Source organism: Charadrius vociferus, unplaced genomic scaffold (genome assembly GCF_000708025.1).
Source record: "Charadrius vociferus isolate BGI_N301 unplaced genomic scaffold, ASM70802v2 scaffold365, whole genome shotgun sequence".
NCBI lineage: Eukaryota > Metazoa > Chordata > Aves > Charadriiformes > Charadriidae > Charadrius > Charadrius vociferus.
The window spans coordinates 1,130,835-1,152,508 of record NW_009648559.1 but is presented as its reverse complement, the minus strand read 5'-3'; positions in this window follow the sequence as shown (position 1 = coordinate 1,152,508).

Below are 21,674 nucleotides of genomic sequence, written 5' to 3'. Positions count from 1 at the left end.
GTGGAAAATATGCCAGTGATGGAACTGCACCATTAATTCCCGCAGCATACATGGGTTAAGGGGTTCACCTGTAAGACTGTAGTACAAGAATGGTGGACATGGAGAGAGATAGGGAAATAGATGAAGCGTAAACAGGAAGACAGAGAAGATTCTTGAGGGTCTTTTGAAGATGTCTGCCTTGGCTGGCTCCCCCAGTTCTAGGATAAGCTGGTTTTTTTCCTCCTTTCTGATTTCTCCAATCAGACATTAAGATGTCATTTTGGGTCCTGAATTACAATTTAGGGATTTCTTCTACTTGACTAGTCCACTTTCCATTTCTGTCTCAGGATGGAATCCTGGTTCATGACTCAGAATATTCCAAATGCACTGTCCTATGCATGTTTTATTTTTCTCATGGGGCATCTGTGCTGATGCAAATGACATAAAAATGACAAATGTGCCATGTACCTGTTTAGTGTCCTCTGATTTTGTATGTCACTACAATCTAAATTGAGGGGCTTCTTCCTGAAGTTACTAAGATAACATTGAGAGCTTGAGCTTTTCCCATGATGTTCAGATCCAGATGTCTGCTTATTCCAGCATTTAGACTTTATTTTAGGAGTTTGTCTCTCTCCAAAGTAAAAAAAGGACACTGTGGCTGCATGAATTGTTACCATACTGCTCAGTACCTTCCTTTATTTTAGTGAGTCAGGTCAGCATTCACCTTTGGCTGGCTGATGTAGCCAAATGGGAGGTTGCCCTCATAGTGATGCATGCTGTTCCTCTGCTTGGGTAAGGAGATATGGTCACTCTGAGTGGACAGCTGCTGTGGGTCTGGCATCTATTTTTCTCTGTAAGGAAACCTCTGCTATGGGGTCCTTTCTTTGTTTTCCATGTAGAATTTGCATGGTTTCTTAAAATTAAGCCCAAAAATTCTACTGTGGATATGGGTCTAAATAATGCATTTGATTCAGACAACCTTACTATAATGATGAGAAATAGGAAGCGGAGGACATGAAGGGTGCAAGGATGTGCAACCTGGTATGTGATAGACTTTAATTTTAGAGAGAAATTTAGGAAGGAATAAGACAAAGATAAGGAAATGTCAAGCCTTGATAGTCTAACCTCTTTGGTTACTCTGGAATACTATGTGGAAAGACAAAAGTGATTTGATACAGGAGTAGGAAACTCAAGAATACTGCAAACACAGGGGTTCGGATAAGGAAAAACGTTGGTAAGAAAAGCTTGGTAGTATCAGCTCACCATCTGTTGAGATACCAGGAAACATCTTGGGGAATTATTTAGGAATCATCCCAAAGTGGATGAGCTAGGAAAAATAATATATGTTAATAAATTAGCTCATCAACGTGTGAGAAGGTAACTGCCTATATAAAGCCATGGTTAAAAAGCTTTACGTCCATATTGAGCATACCGGTATGGTTGCATACTAAGAAGCTGTGATTGCTGAGCTGCTTTGAGGACGAGGCCTCTGGAATACAGAAACGATGATTATTTTTGCAGGTTGCAAGAGTTCACTAAGGCTATTTCCAGTGCTTGGAGCCGAATGGTGCAAAACATGTTAAAGAGAATTGAAATACATATAAATAAAAGTGCGTGTGTGCAGAGAATAGATTTCACTACTATTCAGCATTGCTTGGAGATTTTTAGGACTCTCAAACTTAGTGTATATGGTGTGGTCCACAAGCTCCTTGGGTCTGTGAGAGCAGGAATATTCACTGATGCTCTGACTCATCTGCACGTCAAATCTAACTGGTTCAGCTAGCTTCAAATCCTGACCTACTTGTGTCCAAATGGAAACTGTGGAAAAAACCCAATAAGCATCAACTGTAAAAACAGAAGTTTCAGAAATATTGCACGTTATATACAAGAGGAAAGAAAGCCTTTTACTCTACTTGGTGGTTCATGTGTCAACTAGACTGCATATCCAACCCTGGATACTACACAGCAAAAAAGCCGTGCATCAGATGGAGACGCCAGAGGCAAGCATTAAGGATGATAAAAGAAAACATAAGCTATGAAAGCAAACCAAAAGAATTTGGTTCGTTTAGTCTAGAGGTTAAGTAAAGAAGGCTGAGAAGATGTAGGCAAAAGGCTGCTGTTTGGAGGAAGAGAATAATCTGGTTTTCATGTCCGCTGGGGACAGGACAAGGACTGATGAGCCTAAATTAAAGCAGGGGAGATCAGAAGTTAGATATGAGGGGAAACTTTGCAATTGTAAGGATAATTAGTCACTGGAGTAGATTGCTTAGGGCTGCTGTGGAATCACTTCAGCTTTGTAAGAACAGGCTTGACAAACATCTGCCAGGAGTGCCATAGGCAGTGATGCCTGTGCCTGGGAGTAGTCAGGTGAACTCGGGGACTGCTAGAGCACCTTCCTGTCCTAGTCTCTTTGATATGCAGTTTGTATTTTCATTCTCACACTGGTGCTTTTGGGGCCCTATTTACCCCCAAAATCTTAGTTGAAGTGTTTATTTGATGCTTATTTCAGACAACCAGCAGGAAAACAAATATAATATATGGTTTTGTGACAGAGGAAAAGTTAGCCTGAAACAGATTTTGCTACAGAGACCAGCTCCAGGGCTACCACAACTTTTACAACATCTGTTTCGCTGCAGTGTAGCAGGAAGCAGCTTCTATTACACTTTATCAGCAAAAATTCAGATCCCAAAGTGACAAGGCAAGCTTAAAAGAAAAAACAGCTGTTGACAGGACTCTAGTGAATATGCTGTGGGCCTCAGCAAAATAAAATGATGGGAAGGGAAAGCAAAGCATCTCTTTATTCAGCTTTGAGAAAAATTTACATGGTCACAGATTAGTGAATGGATTTATTCACCAGTTTACAAAACCTGTGACTCACAGCGCTGCAACGCATGTTACTGTCAGCTGCCTTAGTGTGGCCCTAATGCAGGCAATGCATTCCCCAAGGCTCTAACGCGCTACCTGGTTTTAATGTAACAGTGTGTGTCATCTGGACTGATGAAGCAATGTAGTGATTCCAGTTGCATAGTTCGTTTCTGTTGGATAAAAGAAAGTGGTGACTGTGTTTTGTTCCATATTAGTGCATTTCATTAGAGCACTAGGGCTACAAGAAGGGAAAAGAGAGGGAGGCTTGAGGTATGGGCCAGGAATACATACTCTTTGAATTGCTGGCTCTCAAATACTGAGCATTAGTTTTGTAATACTAATTAAATTTTGTGTGTTTGCTATATTTCCCCTTTGAAAAGGGTTTCTGTGTTTTGTGGGTTTTTTTTTTTTTTGGCGTGCATCCAGATCAAAAAAGACATATTTAAAGGGGTTACTGCTTTTGGAGAAGAGACACAATAACAATTAAGCATCCTTCTCGTAGGTTTTTTGTGTGTAAGATCTTGGGCTAGTCATTGCCTTTGAAATAGAATGTAACCAAGATTCATTGCGCTAAATAACTCAGTGTTAAAGTATCCTAGTTTCTTAGGTGCCTCTTCAGGAAACACTAAGAAAAAAATTAAAATGAGTGCTCGTTATTCAAAACCAAACAAAGCTGGAATTCTTGCTATAAGCAAGGCATTTATTGTCAGTGCTATCTAGAGGGATATTAGAAAGAGGACTCTGTCATAACATCCACTTCTCAGAGTTCCTCATTTCATCTGTGGCTTAAACCTTTTATTAAATAACAATCAAATATTCTTTGGGGACAAAAACTTTCTTAAAAAGCATAGGCATTATATTGCAAAATGCCACAAACCAACCAAAAAACAAAAAAACCCCACCACCCGAAAAGCTACCACCCACCCCCCAAAGTTATATTCATTTATATGGCTACAAACCTGTATTGCAAAAATGTATAAAACACCCCAAACTTGGTGAGGTGTCCTCAGTGTGTAGCTGTTAATGAGCTAAGTGAGCTGAAGAGTAAACAGGATGTGCCTCATTTCCCCTGATGAGCTTTTCCGTACAGGATCCTGGAATTTGCCTTCAGGTGAAATGTCAGGGATTGTACTTTCCCTTGGGAGAGCCAATTCCAATTAAGCAGTATACAGTCAAAATCATCTCTTTGTTCTGCCTTTATTGAGAAACACTTGAATACCAATTTTGTCACTGTACTAATGCTGAGAATGTTGGCAGTTGTACATTACCTGAATGTATCTGAGCTCTCCAGTGTCACAATGGGGTGTAGGAACAGGTATAAAAATGGCGTCCACAAAATCTGCTAAGTGGAGTGAGCAGTAGCTGATCCTCATTACATTGGCTTTACTTTCAATTTAGACAAGGCACAGATAATGAAAACTTCTTAATTAAATAGTGTGTTGGTTGATTTATTTAACCCCGTGAGGTAAATGGCACAATTAAACTAGTGAAAGCTATTCTACTGTAAGGCCATGGGGGTACGGAAAATCTGTCCAAACAATACAGGCAGACCTTAGTTTTTGCAAGAGAAGGAATTCCTTTAACTAAATGACAGCTTTAGCTACTTAACCTGAATTTTATATTGAATATTTTCTTAAACATTTCAGAATTCAATGTTGCATGCTGGTGCAGAACTCTGAGAAAGCTGTGTATAATTTTGTATGTTGGTAAACGGACTTAAGACCATGCAAAGATGCAAAATTTTTATTTTCTACACGATTGAACATCTGGATTCCAAGAACATTCAACATGCACTTTTAAAGCATGTTAGAAAAAAAAGCAGGATTAAATTTGGTGATTACCTGGGATTGAATTTTTAGTTCCCTTTAATGCGTTTTGGTTGAGCTGAGCTCTTGTGGTAAAGGACAGGCTTAGTACCCATAGTTGTATATTTATTGTAGAATAAGTCTGATCTAGTCAGAGCACATGTCTTGGGATAAGCCTGTGAGATACTGTACAGTGACTGCGGTTATATATAAAACTATCTTTCTTTTCAAAAACAACGTAGGAGTTGGTCCAAGTGCATGGAATTGAGATTAAAGTGAGATTTACTGATTCATGGGTTACCTTTTGCCCTGTCTTCAATGGTATGCTTGAGGCAATGATTGACTCTAGTAATGTTATTTTCCAGAGACCTGTTTGAAACTCATCCTGCAGTTGCTACCTAGCTAGTTTTGCGTTCCTTCAGCTTTTCGTGCAAGTTGCAGCTCAAATAAATGCCCAGATTCAAACATGTAAATTATTCAGACACATCAAATTTCAGCCTTTTTTTTTTTAACTCACTTGCCAAGTTTTCCATAACCAGTACAAGAAGTGTACAGGCTGATGTGTTCTTTTACTTTTGTAAAAGAATACTTCTGATCTATTTTGATTGGAGACTTATATTTTACTAATGAATATTTTGTTTACATGCTATGAGGTATCACATAGATGTGATTATTTATCAGTGTGATCATGACACTGAAAGTAGATTTTTTCAGAAACATCTAGTAGTATTTGGTTGTCCAACTTTTGAGATAAATTAAAAGGTTGTTATTTCAAAGCTAGTTGAGATCTGTTTCTGAAAATGGGATTTCTGTGGATCCTCAGATGTTCATCATTAGTATTAAATGTTCACTACTAAGAAATAACACATCGTAGAATTCAAATGTGAAAATAGGGAGATTACTTTCTATTGTAATTACTGAATAAATAACGTTCTTGATCTTAAGAAATTTGCCTTGAGAAATCCTCTTGCAATCACAACTCATGCAGCATGTTGGGTGAATGGCGTATTTCTGTCTTTACCAATTAGGTAGCGGCCATAAGATAGCACATAAAACTGCAGGTCATTATCTTGAAATGTAAAATATGTCAACCCTCTGCCAGGCCTGCAGTCTTCCAGATGTTCAATATCCTTGTCATTATTTTATTTAGCAATCCAGACAGCTTTGTTGGGCGGGTTGTAGTGGGATATGATGCAAAAAGCACAGTAGCTCTGTTCTCCAACAACCATTGTGCAAGTTGCATATATTCTTTAAAATGCCCTCAGAAATGACACATCACTTGCAGCTGAGGCAGAGCAAGATGTTAATTTGGTGAGTGTGCCTCCTTTTGGCTCAAGTAAGATGACTTCTTGCCATGTATGGGCTTCAGGCTTTGTTTTCTGTTGTTTTTCTATTGTCAGACATATAGTAATGTTAATATTAGCTAATGTGATGTTGGCAGAGTGAGAAATCACAACTGTTCTGCTGGCAAAGAGGATTTTTCTTGCTTCCTTTTCTTTCCTATTAAGTCTCGCTTGAAGAAACAAACTGAGGTAGCACCGCAGGAATCAAACAAGGGGAGACCTTATGGGTCTGGTTCAGGCATATGTCACCTACACATACTAGTGGGGAGCTTCATAGCTGATTTTGTAACATTTATTTGTTTTCCAATACGTTTCCTTTTTAAGCATAGCAAACAATTCCTAGACTATTTTTTTTCCATATCCAGAATACTATTTATTTACTTTACTGTAATTCACCATTCCTATATATTTTGGTGTGACTGTTTGGGATGATTTTTTTGTTTAGTCTCGTTTTTCTGATGCATAGATATTGTTATAAGTGCAGTTATGAAAGAGAGTTAATTAAGCTTCATGGTGGATTGCTTTATTGATTCTACAGACTATTCACTGCAAAACTGAAAACATTCATAAGCATGATGTAGCACCGTAAGGATGATTGGTAAATATTTTGAACTGATAGCTTTTAACCTGGAAGATACTGGAAGCTGTTCCTAGGCCTGTGAGCTAAAATAGGGCTACCCCTCTCCCCTCAACATCCACCCCCTCCCCCCCCAAAAAAAAATCCTAAGAAAAAAAGACAACAAAAACCCCTCAACCAACCAAAAAAACCCACAAACAACAAAAAACCCGTAGTAACTGATGAGATTAAGGAACCTGGGTGTGTGTGTTTGGTTTTATTTTTCCTTCCTGGCTATAAGGGTAATATTTATGGATTACAGCTAATATAGTTAAAATATATATAGAGGAATGAATAGCGATTACCAGTTGGCTAAAATCAGGGCTTGTGCAAGCTTAAGGGTGTGTTGATTGCAAGCAGACAACAAGCACGCATTATCATCTTCATGTCTGAGGTAAAGAGAATTTAGTTTGAATTGAAACAAATTAAGGAGATTTGGGTTTGCTTATGTTAGGGAGCAAAGAACCTGACAGAGGCTTCTGTCTGTTCTGTATCAGAAACAAGAAGCTCAGGGTAAGAGTAGATGTTGGTAAATATAAGGTCCTGGGCTGAACTGATCTGAGGTATAAGGACTAATGTGGATTTAGCACAAATCGGATAAAACTAAACCTCCAGGAATCTTGAATGTTGGCACTTGCTGAAATTACTATATTGCTGTAGTTGGCCCTAAAGACTGAAGTCAGTGGATCCAAAGAGATCTACTCCTCATTCCACAAGTTTCTGGGCTACAGCTTAATTTCTCACTAGTGTAGTGAAAGTAGCTGATTTTGTTTAGGTGGTGCAGAAACAACAACAGCTACCCCCCCTGAAATAATTGTCTAGATAATATCGCTCATTTAAGACTGTATTCACTGCTACTAATTAAATTGTAGGTCTAACAAGCTAAGAGGTAAATTTTGGCACTGTACTAAACCACAACAATTATTAATGCAATTAAATTTAGTTATCTGTGTAGATTAGCAGAACAGTGCATTTAGTATAGCTTAAGCATGTAGCTTTAAACTGTGTTGTGTAATGGTGTATAACATAAGAAAAAGCCATCACGTTTTCCCTTGAGCAAAAACAGCAGTAAGAAGAGAGGATGCCTCAAAGGTACACTTTGCAGCATTAGAACAGAAATTGCCGATTGATAACAGAGGAAACTTAATACTCTTATTCTGACTTACTATCTTTGTAGTAAAGCCAAGCTCTTAGAAACAGTTAATTATAGTTTCAATAAAAATATTTAGATGACAGCTGTTAAGCCTTCATCATTTCTACACATATGTTACAGAACTCTTTTGTTGTTTCTGTGTGTAAAGGAAGAAGTTAAGATGAACAAGTAAGAACAGATCTGACATCCTTAAAGTTACTATCAGCAAAAGCACTGGAAAGACAAGTAGAGCTGTTTGGTCTCCATCCCCCCCAAGTTTAACTGAACATGGTGTGAATCATTGGTGAATTGTTGTGCCTGTCAGTATTTCTCTACAGGCTGCACATGCCTCAGAGCACGTGCGGGTAGGTAGTAGCTGAAACACACTAAAGAGAAGGGAAATAAAAATCTTTTTACCTACCCATTAATAAAATCTAGTTATTAATCAGTTTAGGCTGTGCTACTCTGCTTAGCAATTTTGTGTAAGAATAGTTAGGCTTTTTCTTCACTCTACAAAGGTGATGGATTGATGAGAATTTTCCATTCCCAGTATTGAAGTCTTTAACAACCTGCTGCCATGTGTGGCCAGCACATTGCAACAATCCCTACTGAAACAGCTAGCTGAAGTGAACTAAGTATTGCCAGCATCCTGGAGGCATTTTATTGATCCTGGAATCAGACTTCATCTTTACCACTTCTCAGGTAGCTTCGTAGCTGATGCATGTTGGTGCTTGCTCTGCTACCGATGTGGTTGGCTTCAGTTGGAAACAGCTGGTGAGGATTACCTTACCCTAGGCTGTCACGCTGGCTTTTACAACTGATTTTTGGCAGGATGAAGGATTGAGCTACGTTCTGCAGCCGGGGAAGATGCTGACATGGCTAATTCCCATCCTTTTGTGGCTTTGCAAACTCGCTGCCAAATGGCTGCAGTTCTGAAGAGCTGCACTGTATACAGAGGAAATGGTTCTCCTCAAGCCTATGGGTTGCAGGGGATTTTAAAGAGGTTTTCCATGGATCGCAGACTTTTATTGAGCAGTGTTTGAAGACAGGTTCTGTTTTGGATTTATGGTTTAATGTATGTATTTTCATGAGATATGTTAGCAACAGATGTTCCTTTGGGAAAATAAACCTGTCCCTTGACAGTTGGTTTTTTTCCACTTTTTGCTTTAGCTCATGTGTTTGTAATTAAGACCTATTCTGCCTCACAAAAAATACTGTTTGGCAGTTCTCTTGTACTGTGTCCTTTATTACCAGTGAAGTAATAATATACTGTAAACAATTTCAAGCAAGCTGAAGAGCAGGACAATGCCATCCACATGTGCTGTAGAATGAAAAATCCTGAAGCAGGAATTGGGGGACTTCCTATGGAAGTGACAGTGCATTCTCAACGTGCCTCTTCACGTCAAGCATAGTCATATATTCTCCACGCGGACAGAGAGGTGATGTTTATACACACACAGTTGCTGATCTATTCATAATACTTTGAGTCATTTGTCCTCTTCATACATACTATGGTTTTCTGGTATTTTTAATACAAAGCTGAAAAAAAAAATCTAAGATGTAAAAAACCTATATTTTTAACTGTTAGCTCTGTTTAACTCAGCTCCTTTGTTTCCTTCCTCAAAAATTATTTTACATAAATAAATGCAAGGGAAGGTCTTGACAAGGCTGTTTACTTTGACAACAAATTCAACAGCGTTATATACCAGACTTATTTGTGACAGTGAATTTGAAATACGTAGTTGTGAATATTCACAATGGAGCCAGAATAGCTGGGAATTTGAATATTCAAAACTGCAATGCACTGTGTGCAAGGATTATTTATGGAATGGTTCACAAGTAATATTTAATCACGTCTTTCAAAAAAAAATCATTCAACCTGCCTGGAAAGGAAGACAAACACCAATGCAGATTTTACTTAGACTGTAAGTTGCTTTTTTTGACTGGCTACCCTCATAAGCAGAACAGTACAGAAGACATCTATATATTAATACACGGTAAACAAATGCTTGTGAGGAAACCTCTAAGTGTGCAGGCTTGTTCTGTGTGGAAACTTCTAACAGTGTGCAAGCCTGTTTTGTGTGATAGGATAAAAAGAAAGGGAGCAATAGGTGAGATGTGTCACGATCAGCTGCAGCTACTCTTGATCCAAGCTCTCAGTTGACCATTAGCCAGTAACATGCCAGGAAAAAAGCTATAACTCATTTATTTTGAAGTATTTGGTAAAACTTTCCCTGAATTAGTTTAAGGGGAGGATATTCCACTCTGAGAAGTGTTTTTTGTATTCGATGCCCCTGTAAAATGAAGTCTGTCCTCTTATTCCCCAGCTGCACCAGAATCCTCTGGTTTGGAAAACAAAACAGTTGTCCTGATGAAACAAGGAACCTTAAGCCTTGCCAAGGCAATGTGGGAATGAGGTGGCAGCAGCGTCCAGGAAAAAGGAATCTGGAGATTTTTCCCTAAATTATCGTTTACCTACTAGACTCATTCTTATCTGTCGTATCAAGTACTCAAAGGTACTTGATTTGATTCAGAATCGTAATAGGACCTTGAAATTAGACGCTTAGGTAGCAATTGCCAAGCTAATAGTGAAGTCAGTGCACCAAAAGTGAGAGTCAGGGAGCTGTTGAAACACAAGGTAATGTCCAGAGCAGGATAGCAGCTCCATGAGTTCATCAGAATCGTGGTGGCTGGTGTGTGTGTGTCCATGCGTGTGAGTGATTCATGCCTGAGGCTGCTGGGTGATGTGCTGCAGTGAGGGCAGAGGAAGGAAGGAAGAGAGGAGGGAGTGGGAATGTGGATGGAACGGCAAACCACAAAAACATGTCTTTGATCTCTGGGGGCAAGAAAAGAGCACTTAACAGTGAAAGGATGGGAGTGGGGAAAACTGTCCAGCTGAACTATTTGTAAGCTAAATTGTAGGACCCCAAAGAAGCAAGAAGAGTAGTTATGGTTACATAGTACCATAACCACATTTCAGAAGTATTGAACAAATACATAACAACTAATTGCACATTTTTTCTACAAACTTCCAAACCACCCTCGTGCATAATGTTTCATCCCTTCCTCCTGTTTCATTAGTTACCCAATGCAATGGATTTAGAGAAATTATAAAAAACAGTTGCACAATGAGACTTGATTGGGTGTTTTCATAGTCTTGGATAACTTGTATCATGATGTATCATAACCTGTTTTTTTCCAAAGAAACTTTGATTTTCTTTCATCATTTGGAGCTGTTTCTCAGAAAAGGTCCCTCACTCAGCTCTTTAGATTCTTTGTGGTTACAGAGCGCGAGTTGTGCCATGTTTAACAGCACATATGGTGTGTTGAGGCTGACGTAATTCTAGGGCTCTGCCACCATGTGGTATGTAGAAAGGGAATTAGGGATGACCATATTGCTTCTTGCCAAGGAATAAAGTCTGAATTCCTTCCTGAAAGCTATACTTCCTGATGCATTTGGCACTGCTTGAGCGCTCAAAACGATGAGAGAAAGCAGTGGATCTTACAGTGAAGACTGGCCTTTCCCGGGGATGTGCAGAATGTGTCCTCTGGAGACATCAGAAAGTCTAGGAAAGCTCCATCTGAACTTTGTATTTCTTCATGCTCTCTTCTGTTTCCCACCTCTCTCATTTCTCCACGTTTGAAAATGTTTTCCTCTCCAGCAGTAGCCATATGAAGACAATAATGTTTATTTTTATCACTGGGCTTTGGTCTGAGATTGGGACTCAGACTGAAGCCCAGCGGCCTGGAGCCAGTCCTGGGACTGCTATGGAACAGGCTGATATGGTACTGCTCCCTCTCGACCACTCCCAAAGAGCTGGCACAACATCATAATATTCTGGAGTGGAATTATTTGATTTTGTCAACCTGATAGGATTTTGTCCACTGTAGGAAGATGCCATAGATGTTAGTGGAGTGGCAGTGTGGGACTGGTGATGGGAATTGTAAGCCTTTGTCTGAGATCCTGCTTAATATTTCCCTTTGCTGTTATTTGACTGGCAGCACCGGACTCTCTGACTTTTGAAGTTATTAGAACATACTTGTCTTTCTAGAGAGAGAAAAACAGCAGTCACTCTAGGTTAGCTTTTCAGTTAGTTTTTTTGATTCATTCAAAAAAAAATTAACTGAAATAATGTTATAAACAGAATCCATATGGATGTTTTCATTCTTTCTTCCATTGCTTTCTGTATGTTGTATTGCTGCAAAGGGGTAAGGGAGGTTACCCTTTGCAGCAGTACAAGACATCGAATCCTTCACAGCTCTGCAAAATGTTGCCCTGTGGCATTTCAGCACAACACAGTGCAGTTGTTGCCATTAAACTATGGGGGTTTGTTCAATGTTCCTATCTAAATGTGCATCCCTCTTCCTGGAAAATTAAGTGATTTAGGTCCAAATGGGAGTATGTGTAGACTGCAGACTGGAATGTTCCTTGATGTTTTCTCAGATGGACTTTTCTGACATTTCTCCTTAAGGCACAGGAAGTAGCTGATATTTACAGGCTTTTCACCTTTGAAGGAGAGTAGAATTGGGAGATGGATATTTTTATTTTTTTAGGATAGAAAGCAAAGCGAATCACTATTATCAATATTTTTGTTGTTACTGCATCCACAAAGTGCATAAGGGTATGTTGTTCTAATGTAATGACTTAACTAAAAGGATGTTAGAGCTCTTCAAAGATTTGTGTCATGCCAATTCTATCACTTGGTTCTGGCCTGCCATTTCACTCCACATCTGAAATTCTTCCCACCCTGACGCTAGGGGATGCATGAGACTACGCTTTGTCCCCTGACAGCCATTCTGCACAGTTTCAGACCTTTCCTTGTCTCAAAGGACAGTCCCAGCTTCCTTTGAACCCACACCTTTCTCACAGTAACAAAGAAACTGATTGCTTTAGGAAAACTATGGCATCTCTCAAATTCCTTTTTATTAACATCTTTGTTAGGATTTTTGTTGGCATTGCGCCAAGAAGGGTCTGCCTTTTTACAACCAAAGATAAACTTGTTACTTAGACTTTTTTGGCATAAAAGTGGATTTGCATAAATGTGATTTGTTTTTCTGGTGATAGCAAGTTTGATGACTTAAAATGGAAACCTTTTTGGTTATGCTGTCTAAATGTATGTGAGGACATAATGAAAAAAAAAAATTTAGAAAAAAAGAATTTATTAAAGATGTCATTCAGCTCTGTAGCTGCTAGTTTCTCTTCTATGGCTTTTTAAAAAAATTGCTTATTAGAAAAACAAGTATCACACTGAGGAAAAGAATTAGGGCTATTTCAAGCATATTATTTCACTGTTTCTTGCCAGTGGGAGACTCGGGGATGGGGATGGGGGTTTACAGTGGCTAGACAGACCATTAAATTGGTATTAAACACTTTTCCATATGAAGGAAGTCCCCTTCTGCCAAAAATCCAGGAGCAGGGGGATCGGTTTCAGTGCAAGTACTGCTGGGATGGGGCTAGATAAACTTTGAAAAATTAAGAGGTCACTGGGGTCAGGGTGCAGGCTTCAGAGCCCGTCTGGCTGGCTTCCTCATAGACTCTTGGAGAGTTGGCACACCAAAGCAGCATGACGTCCTGCATAAACATTTGATCCTCCTGACCATTTTTTTCCATGGTATTAACTTTCTTAACAGAAAAAAAAAGTATATAAAATCGTCCAAAGCTGTTTTATATCAATTTTCACCATGCAGAACCACAGAAAGATTCCTGTGTTGTGTCCAAAACAAAAGGGAGGGCGAAAGAAGAAAAAGCAGGTTGCCAAACTACTTGTATAGATTCACAAACTGCTCCAGTTCCTAAAATAGCAGCACAACACAACAGAGGGCTGCTCTGAAACTATGATAAAATGCACTGCTATTGATTTTTCAGCTGGTTAATCAAACGGAAAAGATAAATAGAAATCCTACAAATCCGGAAAGATGGAAAGGAATGTTAAGGTATTGCTTTAAAACCCCAAATCAAAGACATGTTAGAGGGTTGGCTAGATCCCCAAAGGAAAGAGAACGGTGTCAGGATCAGATGCTGAGAGACAGATCCTGGGTTGAACGGGGAGTTTGCACTGCACGACGATGGGCACAGGTATACCTTCATGTTGCTTTTCTGTGTCCTTGGCTTCGGGGCCGCAAGTCGGTTCCATGGTAGCTAGTACAGTTCCAGGCCTGCTTAAGCTGCATGCTGTCCTCTGGTCCCTGGAAACCACCAAATCTTTTGAGACAACTATGTGCGCTGCAGTCATGCTTTCCGTTTGGAAATGGAGACAACTAAGGGTAGCCATGTCCTGGCTAAATTGAGTAAGGTGGGGCTGAGGCTTTGGCTGTCGGGATACCTTTCACTTTCCTGAAAGCTAGAGCCAAGAAGAATTAAGGATTTGGCCCATAACTTCTATTGTTAAGAACATCTCTTCTGCATGGCTGTGCTTTCATTCACTGAAAAACAATGTTTCAACTTCAAAATACTCAGTTCAGTAAAAACAAACAAGCAGAAAATTTTCGTAGTGCTGTTGTAAATTATCCTCTTTATGTGCTGGAGTGCATTAACATAGGGTGTAGATTCTGAAAGTGAACTAATGATGTTCCTTTTCTGAACCCGACCACAGGAAAGTGTATCAATGTTCCTGTATGCAGCTCAGCGTAAACTTAGACTGCACTGTGCACAAAATCCACCAGTGCAGATCTTTGTGCTTGGAGGTAGTTATGCTAATTTCCTGGGGAATTTGTGTGGTATATCTGCACTAGCAGATGGTAGTGTAGTAGCAGATCTTTACTCTGAGAGAATTTGGAGCCATTAAATAGTCAGTGAAGCAGCTCAGGAGTCTGCATTATCAGTACACAATGAAGACAGTTTGTTAAATCTGCTGGTTTGTTGTATTTAAAAAAAAAAAAAAAGAAGAAAAGAAAAAGGAGTTGCTTTCTATTTTAAATCTGGAAGTTATTTTTTTTCATAATCATAACTATTTGCAGAGCTGTTTTGCTGTTTCTGTAAAACAATGGTGCCTGCCCTCTTTGCCTACAGCTATACAACCTCTTCTGGAAGTCCTCAAGGGCTGGATGCTACAATCCTATGCCTATAATGCGATCAAAAAGCAGTTCTGTTCCTGTAGCTTCGCGACACTTTGATCATAACGGGCGTATGTACATACATGTAATGGTATGGGACTAACAGCCTGCTATGGATTCATACCTTTCATATGATAAAAATGTACTTTGGAGGTGATAGGCTCCCATTTGGAAGCATATGCATCCCTGCCATAAGGATGGAAGAAAATTCATTAAGTATTGGGAATGTTTGGCTTTTATTGAATAAAACACCCAAATCTGGTCATCTGAATAAAGAGGGACATTCCAGGTGACATTCCATTCTATGATGTGACCTGTGGCCAGATATTAATAAAGGAAGAGACTCTAGTGACAAAGAAGACCAGTGAATGCAGCACATAGGGGGAAAGCAGGATCAAAGGACATAACAAAGGCAAGCAGAAAAGATTTAATATGTTTTACTAAAAGCTGAAAATAAGTCAGGGAGATGAGAAAATCTACAGCATGCGGGTAGGGGGGAGCAAAGCTTAAAGTACAGAGGAACGGAGACCACAGAAATGACCATAGTCCATTTTTATTTTAACCACTTACAGGAAGGTGATGAGTCACCTCTTCCAGAGTTCTTTGATTTATTAGTGAGGTGAATTTCCTGCTATGGAAACGAGAACCAGCAGAACCACCAAAGAGGGAAGAAGAGTGTGCACAGACATCTTTGTAAGCTGTGCAAGGAGGAGGATGCGGCAACCCATTTGGCTGGGGAGAAGAGCATGCCAGAGACACAGAAGTCGGAGAGCAAGAGTTGTTAGCCTTCAGAAGGTGAAAAATAAAATATTGTCAGAATTTTATATACAAAATGGACACAGGTAAATGAAGCATTCTGAATGTAACTTATTTTTTATGGATATCCGAGCGCAAAAAATTTCAATCTTGAAACTATATTGCTCTGGTAGGTCACTGGAAGGTCAGCTGTCCAATAAGTTACAGAGCTATGTTAATTTGTTCCATATTGGCCCTGAACTCTACAATTAGGTGAAACAGAATTTTATGGAAAATTCTTTACTGAAGTAAAAGCTCAGATTTTCAGGTCCTGTCACCTATGTGCACTTTCTGGACCTTACCAGCAGTCCTGCCAGAGAGCTGGAAAACCTTCTGGTAGAAACATGTTGAAATGTACATTCTTTTTTCATATGGTGTTGTTTTTAATACAGGTTGGGTTTTTTTGGTTTTTTTTTTTTGGGGGGTGGGGGAGGAGGCGGGTAGGGTGGTGTTTTTTTTTTCTTTTTTGTTGTTGTTGTTTTTTTAATTAATATTTTCCCACTTTAAAATGTTCTCAGAAGTTGTAACTGACAGTGAAGCCTATCAAAAGATTAAAACACTACTAACAAAAATGCAGCCCAGCGGGCTGCATGCATATATCTGCCCGCATGTTGTTTGCCCCTCTGGGGAAAAGGACAGGTCACTTAGAGGTGGCAGACCTTCCTTAGCTGAACTGCTTGAGGCTTTGAAGTGTTTTTGTACATAGATGTGTGGGTCTTGTTACAAACACAGACTGTATTGGGCATTAGCAGTACAACACGATAAAGCTCTGTGTAGAATAGTCTTGAATAACAACACAGCTGTAAATAAGACTGAATGGTCTCCATGTTCACTCATCCACGTTGTCAAACATCCTTTCCAACTTCAGAAATTCACAACATCTGAAGCTGGTGTTTGCAGAAACCCAACAGAAGAGTGGCTTGTTAAATGTTTTTTTCAGGCTTGATGGGTTCAAACTGGCACCATGTATTCAAATAGTTCAGTTTCCATGAATCTGGTTTCCATTCTGATCTTTGCAGATCAGGCCAGCCAAGTTATTGGCCAGGCGTTATTCATCCTCACCAGCTTAGATAAAATATCAGCATGTTAATATTTATGTGGGTTTGTTTTATGGAGTTTCCAATTTCTTCTGCTTCTTCAATAACTCCTAAATTTCTTGCAAGCCTTAATTTGAAACTATTTAAGTTTATATTATTTCAGCTTCCAAAGATGATTTGGCATTGAGTAAACAACTTTAGCTATGCACTTGCTAACATTCCTCCATAATAACTCTCTGCCCCTACTTTATCGCTTGTGGAATTGCTTTCTAATCCTTTTCATGGGTCTTTTTTTTAAATAGCTTTCTTATATAATAGATAATAACATTTGTTATAAAATGAAAGTAAAACCAATTAAATCTGCCTTATTGTAGTTACAAAAGATTGATGTGTGTAAAGTCTAACAGCTTATTTGGGGATTTTAATCTAAAAGTGCCCTGCAATAACATTCTCTTGTGTTCTGGGAACTAACCGTAATAGAGAAGCCACTGCCTGCAGAGATGCTGAACTAAATTAAAGTATTGTGTGCTGGTATTCTAGCATCTGCCTCATACGTTAATCTCTGGAAAATGCTTGAAAATACCCTAAAGTAGCAACCATTTCTTTGTTTAAGTTTGAAAGCTTTTTGTATCTGTTCTCATTAATGCTGTAGTGCAGAAGATTCACTGTTCAGTAAATGAATTGAACAGAAGCTTCTGCAAACCAAGAACAGATTGCAGTTTTCCCATTTCTGTCTCCCTTTTATTTTTGTTGTTTGTAAAGGGTTTGAATTTGAGCTCTAGGGACCTAGGTTTTACTATGCTTGCTTCAACATATGCGTTCCCTGCTAGAAAGAAGCAAAATAGTAGGACCTAAATGAATACTGCAAAAATGTAAATAGTATTCTGTCTGAATGATTGAGGATTTCTTACCCTGCCTTAGTCTTTCTCTTGAATTTTATCCGCATGTATGAGATTTTAAGGATATAGTTTCTCTGATAGGTGGGTTCTGAAAATGCTTCATCTTCATTGTAAAGTCTCTCATTTTTCTTCTCCTTTATAACATTTTCATTCATCCAGCCCTGGATCAGAAACAATACCATGTGATTTACAATTGTATATGACATAAATAGTCGAAGCTGTAAGAGCAGCATGTAGTAAACAAACAGACTGTAGGCAGTAATATATTTGAACACAGGATTTTTAATGCATGAATAATCCATGAGTTTATAAAAATCAGTCTGTTTATAGATAATTTAGGAATAGAAGAATGCTTTAATTCATTAAATAACTCATCTTTTCCAGCTTAAAAAACAATTCCATAAAATGCAAGAAAAAAAATAGTTGTGACATACAAATTTGCCAAACTTAGCTGTTGCTATTGCAGAAAATAAAGTATGCATTCATTTGGACAAGGCCTGCAAACAGATTATGTGTCTCAGAGTGCGCTTCCCTAAGTGTGGATCTGTGCCGTGGTACCTAAGCTACAGGCGAACATCCTTGAACGTCCCCCTGCAGTTGCAGCTCTGCTGATTGAAAAGGTTATTGCTTCCAGCTGCTAGTCCCCCTCCCCTGCCTGGACATTATCCCCCTTTCAGAGCTGCTGGAGGACCTCCTCATGCAGCCACTCATCAATCCATTTCTGACAAAGTGAATAGATAGGCAAAAACATGTTATTTAAATTGCTTAGGAGGTTATGTACATGAGAAGTTTTGCTAGCGGATCTCAAGGGACAGTTACGGCTGGAGTAAGAAAACAATGGGTGTCCATTACCTTGCTCTGGCTCTGACCCAGTGAATAAGTCAAGTATTGTCACACCAAGTAAATCATTAGTGAGAGAAGAAATGGTGGGATGTGCATCCTGGGACACAGTACAGCCCTGCTTAGAGTTGCCTTGCCAGTGTCTGGGCAATCAACTCAGAGTATAGGAAAGACTTCTATTATACAAGAGGGGCTAAAATCTATTTGTTAGTCTAACCTGAAAGAATGCAGGTGTTTCAGAAATAATGATTGTGACATTTCTGAGCCTTTTTCTTCATTGTTTTCTTCAGGCAAAGGTATTTGTTGAGTTTGAACTAAATGATATCCATGGTTTATGACTGATTTGAAAATTATTTTTATAGCTAAGAAACTAATTTCCTTCTCCAAAGCAAAAAAAAAAAAAAAAGCACCAATTCCCTTCCCATCTGAGCTCTTTTCTGCTTTTGATGCAAGTTTCTTTAATGGTATGTAACGAGCTCTGTATGCCTTTCACCTTAGGTCTCGTGTACTTAAAAACAATACTTGCAAAGAAGGAACTCTATTAGGATAAATTAGTATCTTAGAATGCTTGAACAAGAACTGCCCTTTACGAGTTTTGAGTATAAATAGTAGAAACTAGTTTTAAAATGCTTACAGAGGGAACAATTTGAAATGGGAAATCAGAAAAGGACTGTGAAGAGAAAATAATGAGAGGACTAGGAGAGTGTGGTAGTGTTTCAAACTGAGGTTCCTTATATGTATTTAATTAAGAGCCAATAAAGTAGGATTTAAATGTACATAAACTAGACACAGTAGAAACTTGTTAATTTGCACTCTAATAATTTGCAGATTTTATAATTCATGAAAAGAAAAAAAATTAGAAGCTTCATTCTGCCTCTCAGTAATGGTTTAAACCAGAGGCAATAGTGAAATAGCCTATTATTAACACTTAGTTTCTTTGGCAAGTGTACCAGAAAGCAGTAGCTAGCACGTATGACTGTTACATGGGATTAACTACTGGATTATAGCTATTAATGCACCATAAAATGTACTTCATTTTATGTTTGTGTTCCTACTCTTTCAGACAGCACCCAGTGTAACTCCTTAAGATTTTCACTGATTTGGAGTTGATCATAAATAAGCACTTGTGTCAGGTCACAAATACAATGATTTGCACTAACTCTCAAGCATTAAAATCACAAATCACCACCACCAACAGTCTAAAGGCCTGATCACAGAAGCTTTTGAAAGTGTGCCTGGAAATTCCTGGGGATTTTTTGAATTTTCTCTTTCGGGAGGTTTTAGTCAGCTGGGGTGGGTGGCAGGAGGTCAGCTCTGTCCCTGGTGCAATTCACTCTCTCTGTAGGGCGGTTCACAGTAGTCATACATCAGTACAGGCGAAGAAAAACAGAATGACCTGTTTTAGGTTGATGTGACGTTTTCTAAGGAGAATCCTGATAGGTCAGCTCCTACCCATTATTATTAATCAATACAGGTCTGATTTTTATTGCTGACCCTGACTTGTGCAATATATGCAGATCACATTGTTCAGTGATGCAGTTTTAGTGTCTCTTCCTGTAGGCTCATTTACATAGAGGGTAAATTGCATTTGATGTTACTCTGATACTATAGTTGGTACTAAATTAATATTTGACTCTGATCTTTCAGCCACTTTTAACCTGTTATTCTCATATTGTGTGCAATATTTTGAGCTTTCCTGGGTGAGAGAGTTCATACAGAGTCTAAGAAATATATTATTGAAACCTAGAGAAATTACAAACTTACTTCATACATTTAATTAATTAATTTTTAAATTAGATTGATATGTTAAATATAGTTTTTATTTCTAAACTAATGTTTAATTACATGAATTATGAATCAGTGTTCATTTTTTAATACCTCCAGAGTATTTTAGAATATTTTCCTCGAATTCCAGTTGTGTCAATTGACCTTGATGCGCTCCACCAGCTCCACACTAAATCAGAAAAAACGAGAAAATTGCACTGTGACTATGTCAGGTGAAAGATGTTTTAGTCTGCTTTAATCCTGACTCCAGTTACCTGGAAAATGTCTCTTCAGTTATATGTAAAAACTTGGAGGGATGGTCCATTGAGCCAAATTTTGTCATCTGCCAGGTAATTACAGTCCTTGGTGTCTTCAGCAGGGACTTACCCATGTAGAGTTCTGGGCAGAGTAGGACCCGTTTATATTTGTTCTTCTCCTGAGGTGTATTTGTTTAAACAAACATATTTATCTGCAGCTTTCATTTTGCAGCTAGAAGGCCCATAGCAAGGTAGAGGAGCTGGTATTAGCATTGTGATTCCAATTAAGTTGAAATTAGCATGAACTTATGTTCAGTAGCTGATGTTTAATGTATGCTAGATCAAATGGTACTTGGATGAACCGACTCCAAGGATTGTTATGACATTTCTTGTCTGCATCCTACAACGTGATTAAACTGCAGTAGTACTGTGTGATTAATAAAGTTAGTTCTATCTTGTGCTGTACCTTTCTGGCATAGGAAACCAACCAGATTGGCTTTTAAGGCAAAGCTTGTTTAAAAACAAACAAACCAACCCTTCAAAACTTAAAAGCCCACTCAAAATAAAACACACACCAAAAAACAGTCCCTGTGTCCGTCCCATCCCCCTGTTTTCATCCATCCCTGTCCCCCACCCCCTCCTCCTCCAGCCCCACCAATTGGAACATCTGTCCGAACTGTTGTGGTAAACAGTAAGGAACATAACAATTTTCAAATGCCATAGGAAATTATTTGTCTGCTTTATTTTAATCTATTTTGTAGTTTCATTGAAACAAGGGGTCTCTTGGAAATCCCACACATTAGAAATGCTTAGAAAATAATTGCATTGCGTCTTATCGGCAAAAACCAACCAAACAATAAACATTAAGTGTTTCAGCCATGCCAGGGGTTGCAGGGGTTGGCCAAGTCCAGATCCTTCCTCAAAAGATCTGATTTTTAGCATTGGTCTTTTGAGGAAACGGGGGTTACTACAGTTCCATTAGACCTGCAGAACTAAGGCTCTAGCAAGAAATCAATAGGCTCCGCTGACTTGAATCCTTACCTATCAGATGGTCAGTGTTTCTAAAACATATCTCATGTTACGCATTTGCTAAGGCTCATTTAAGCAGAAACTGGTTTGCTTGCTTTGTAGGAGCATTTTCCCCCCAAATAAAAGGAGATGAGTTCATCTTGGCAAGAAGTTTTCTTCTGGTACTTCTATTGCAAATGGTACTGTTTCTCTTCAGTAGCCTGCTTTGCCTTTTCCTCCCATGGCCTGCAAGGAAGCCTGCTTGGGCTAAGAGACAGCAG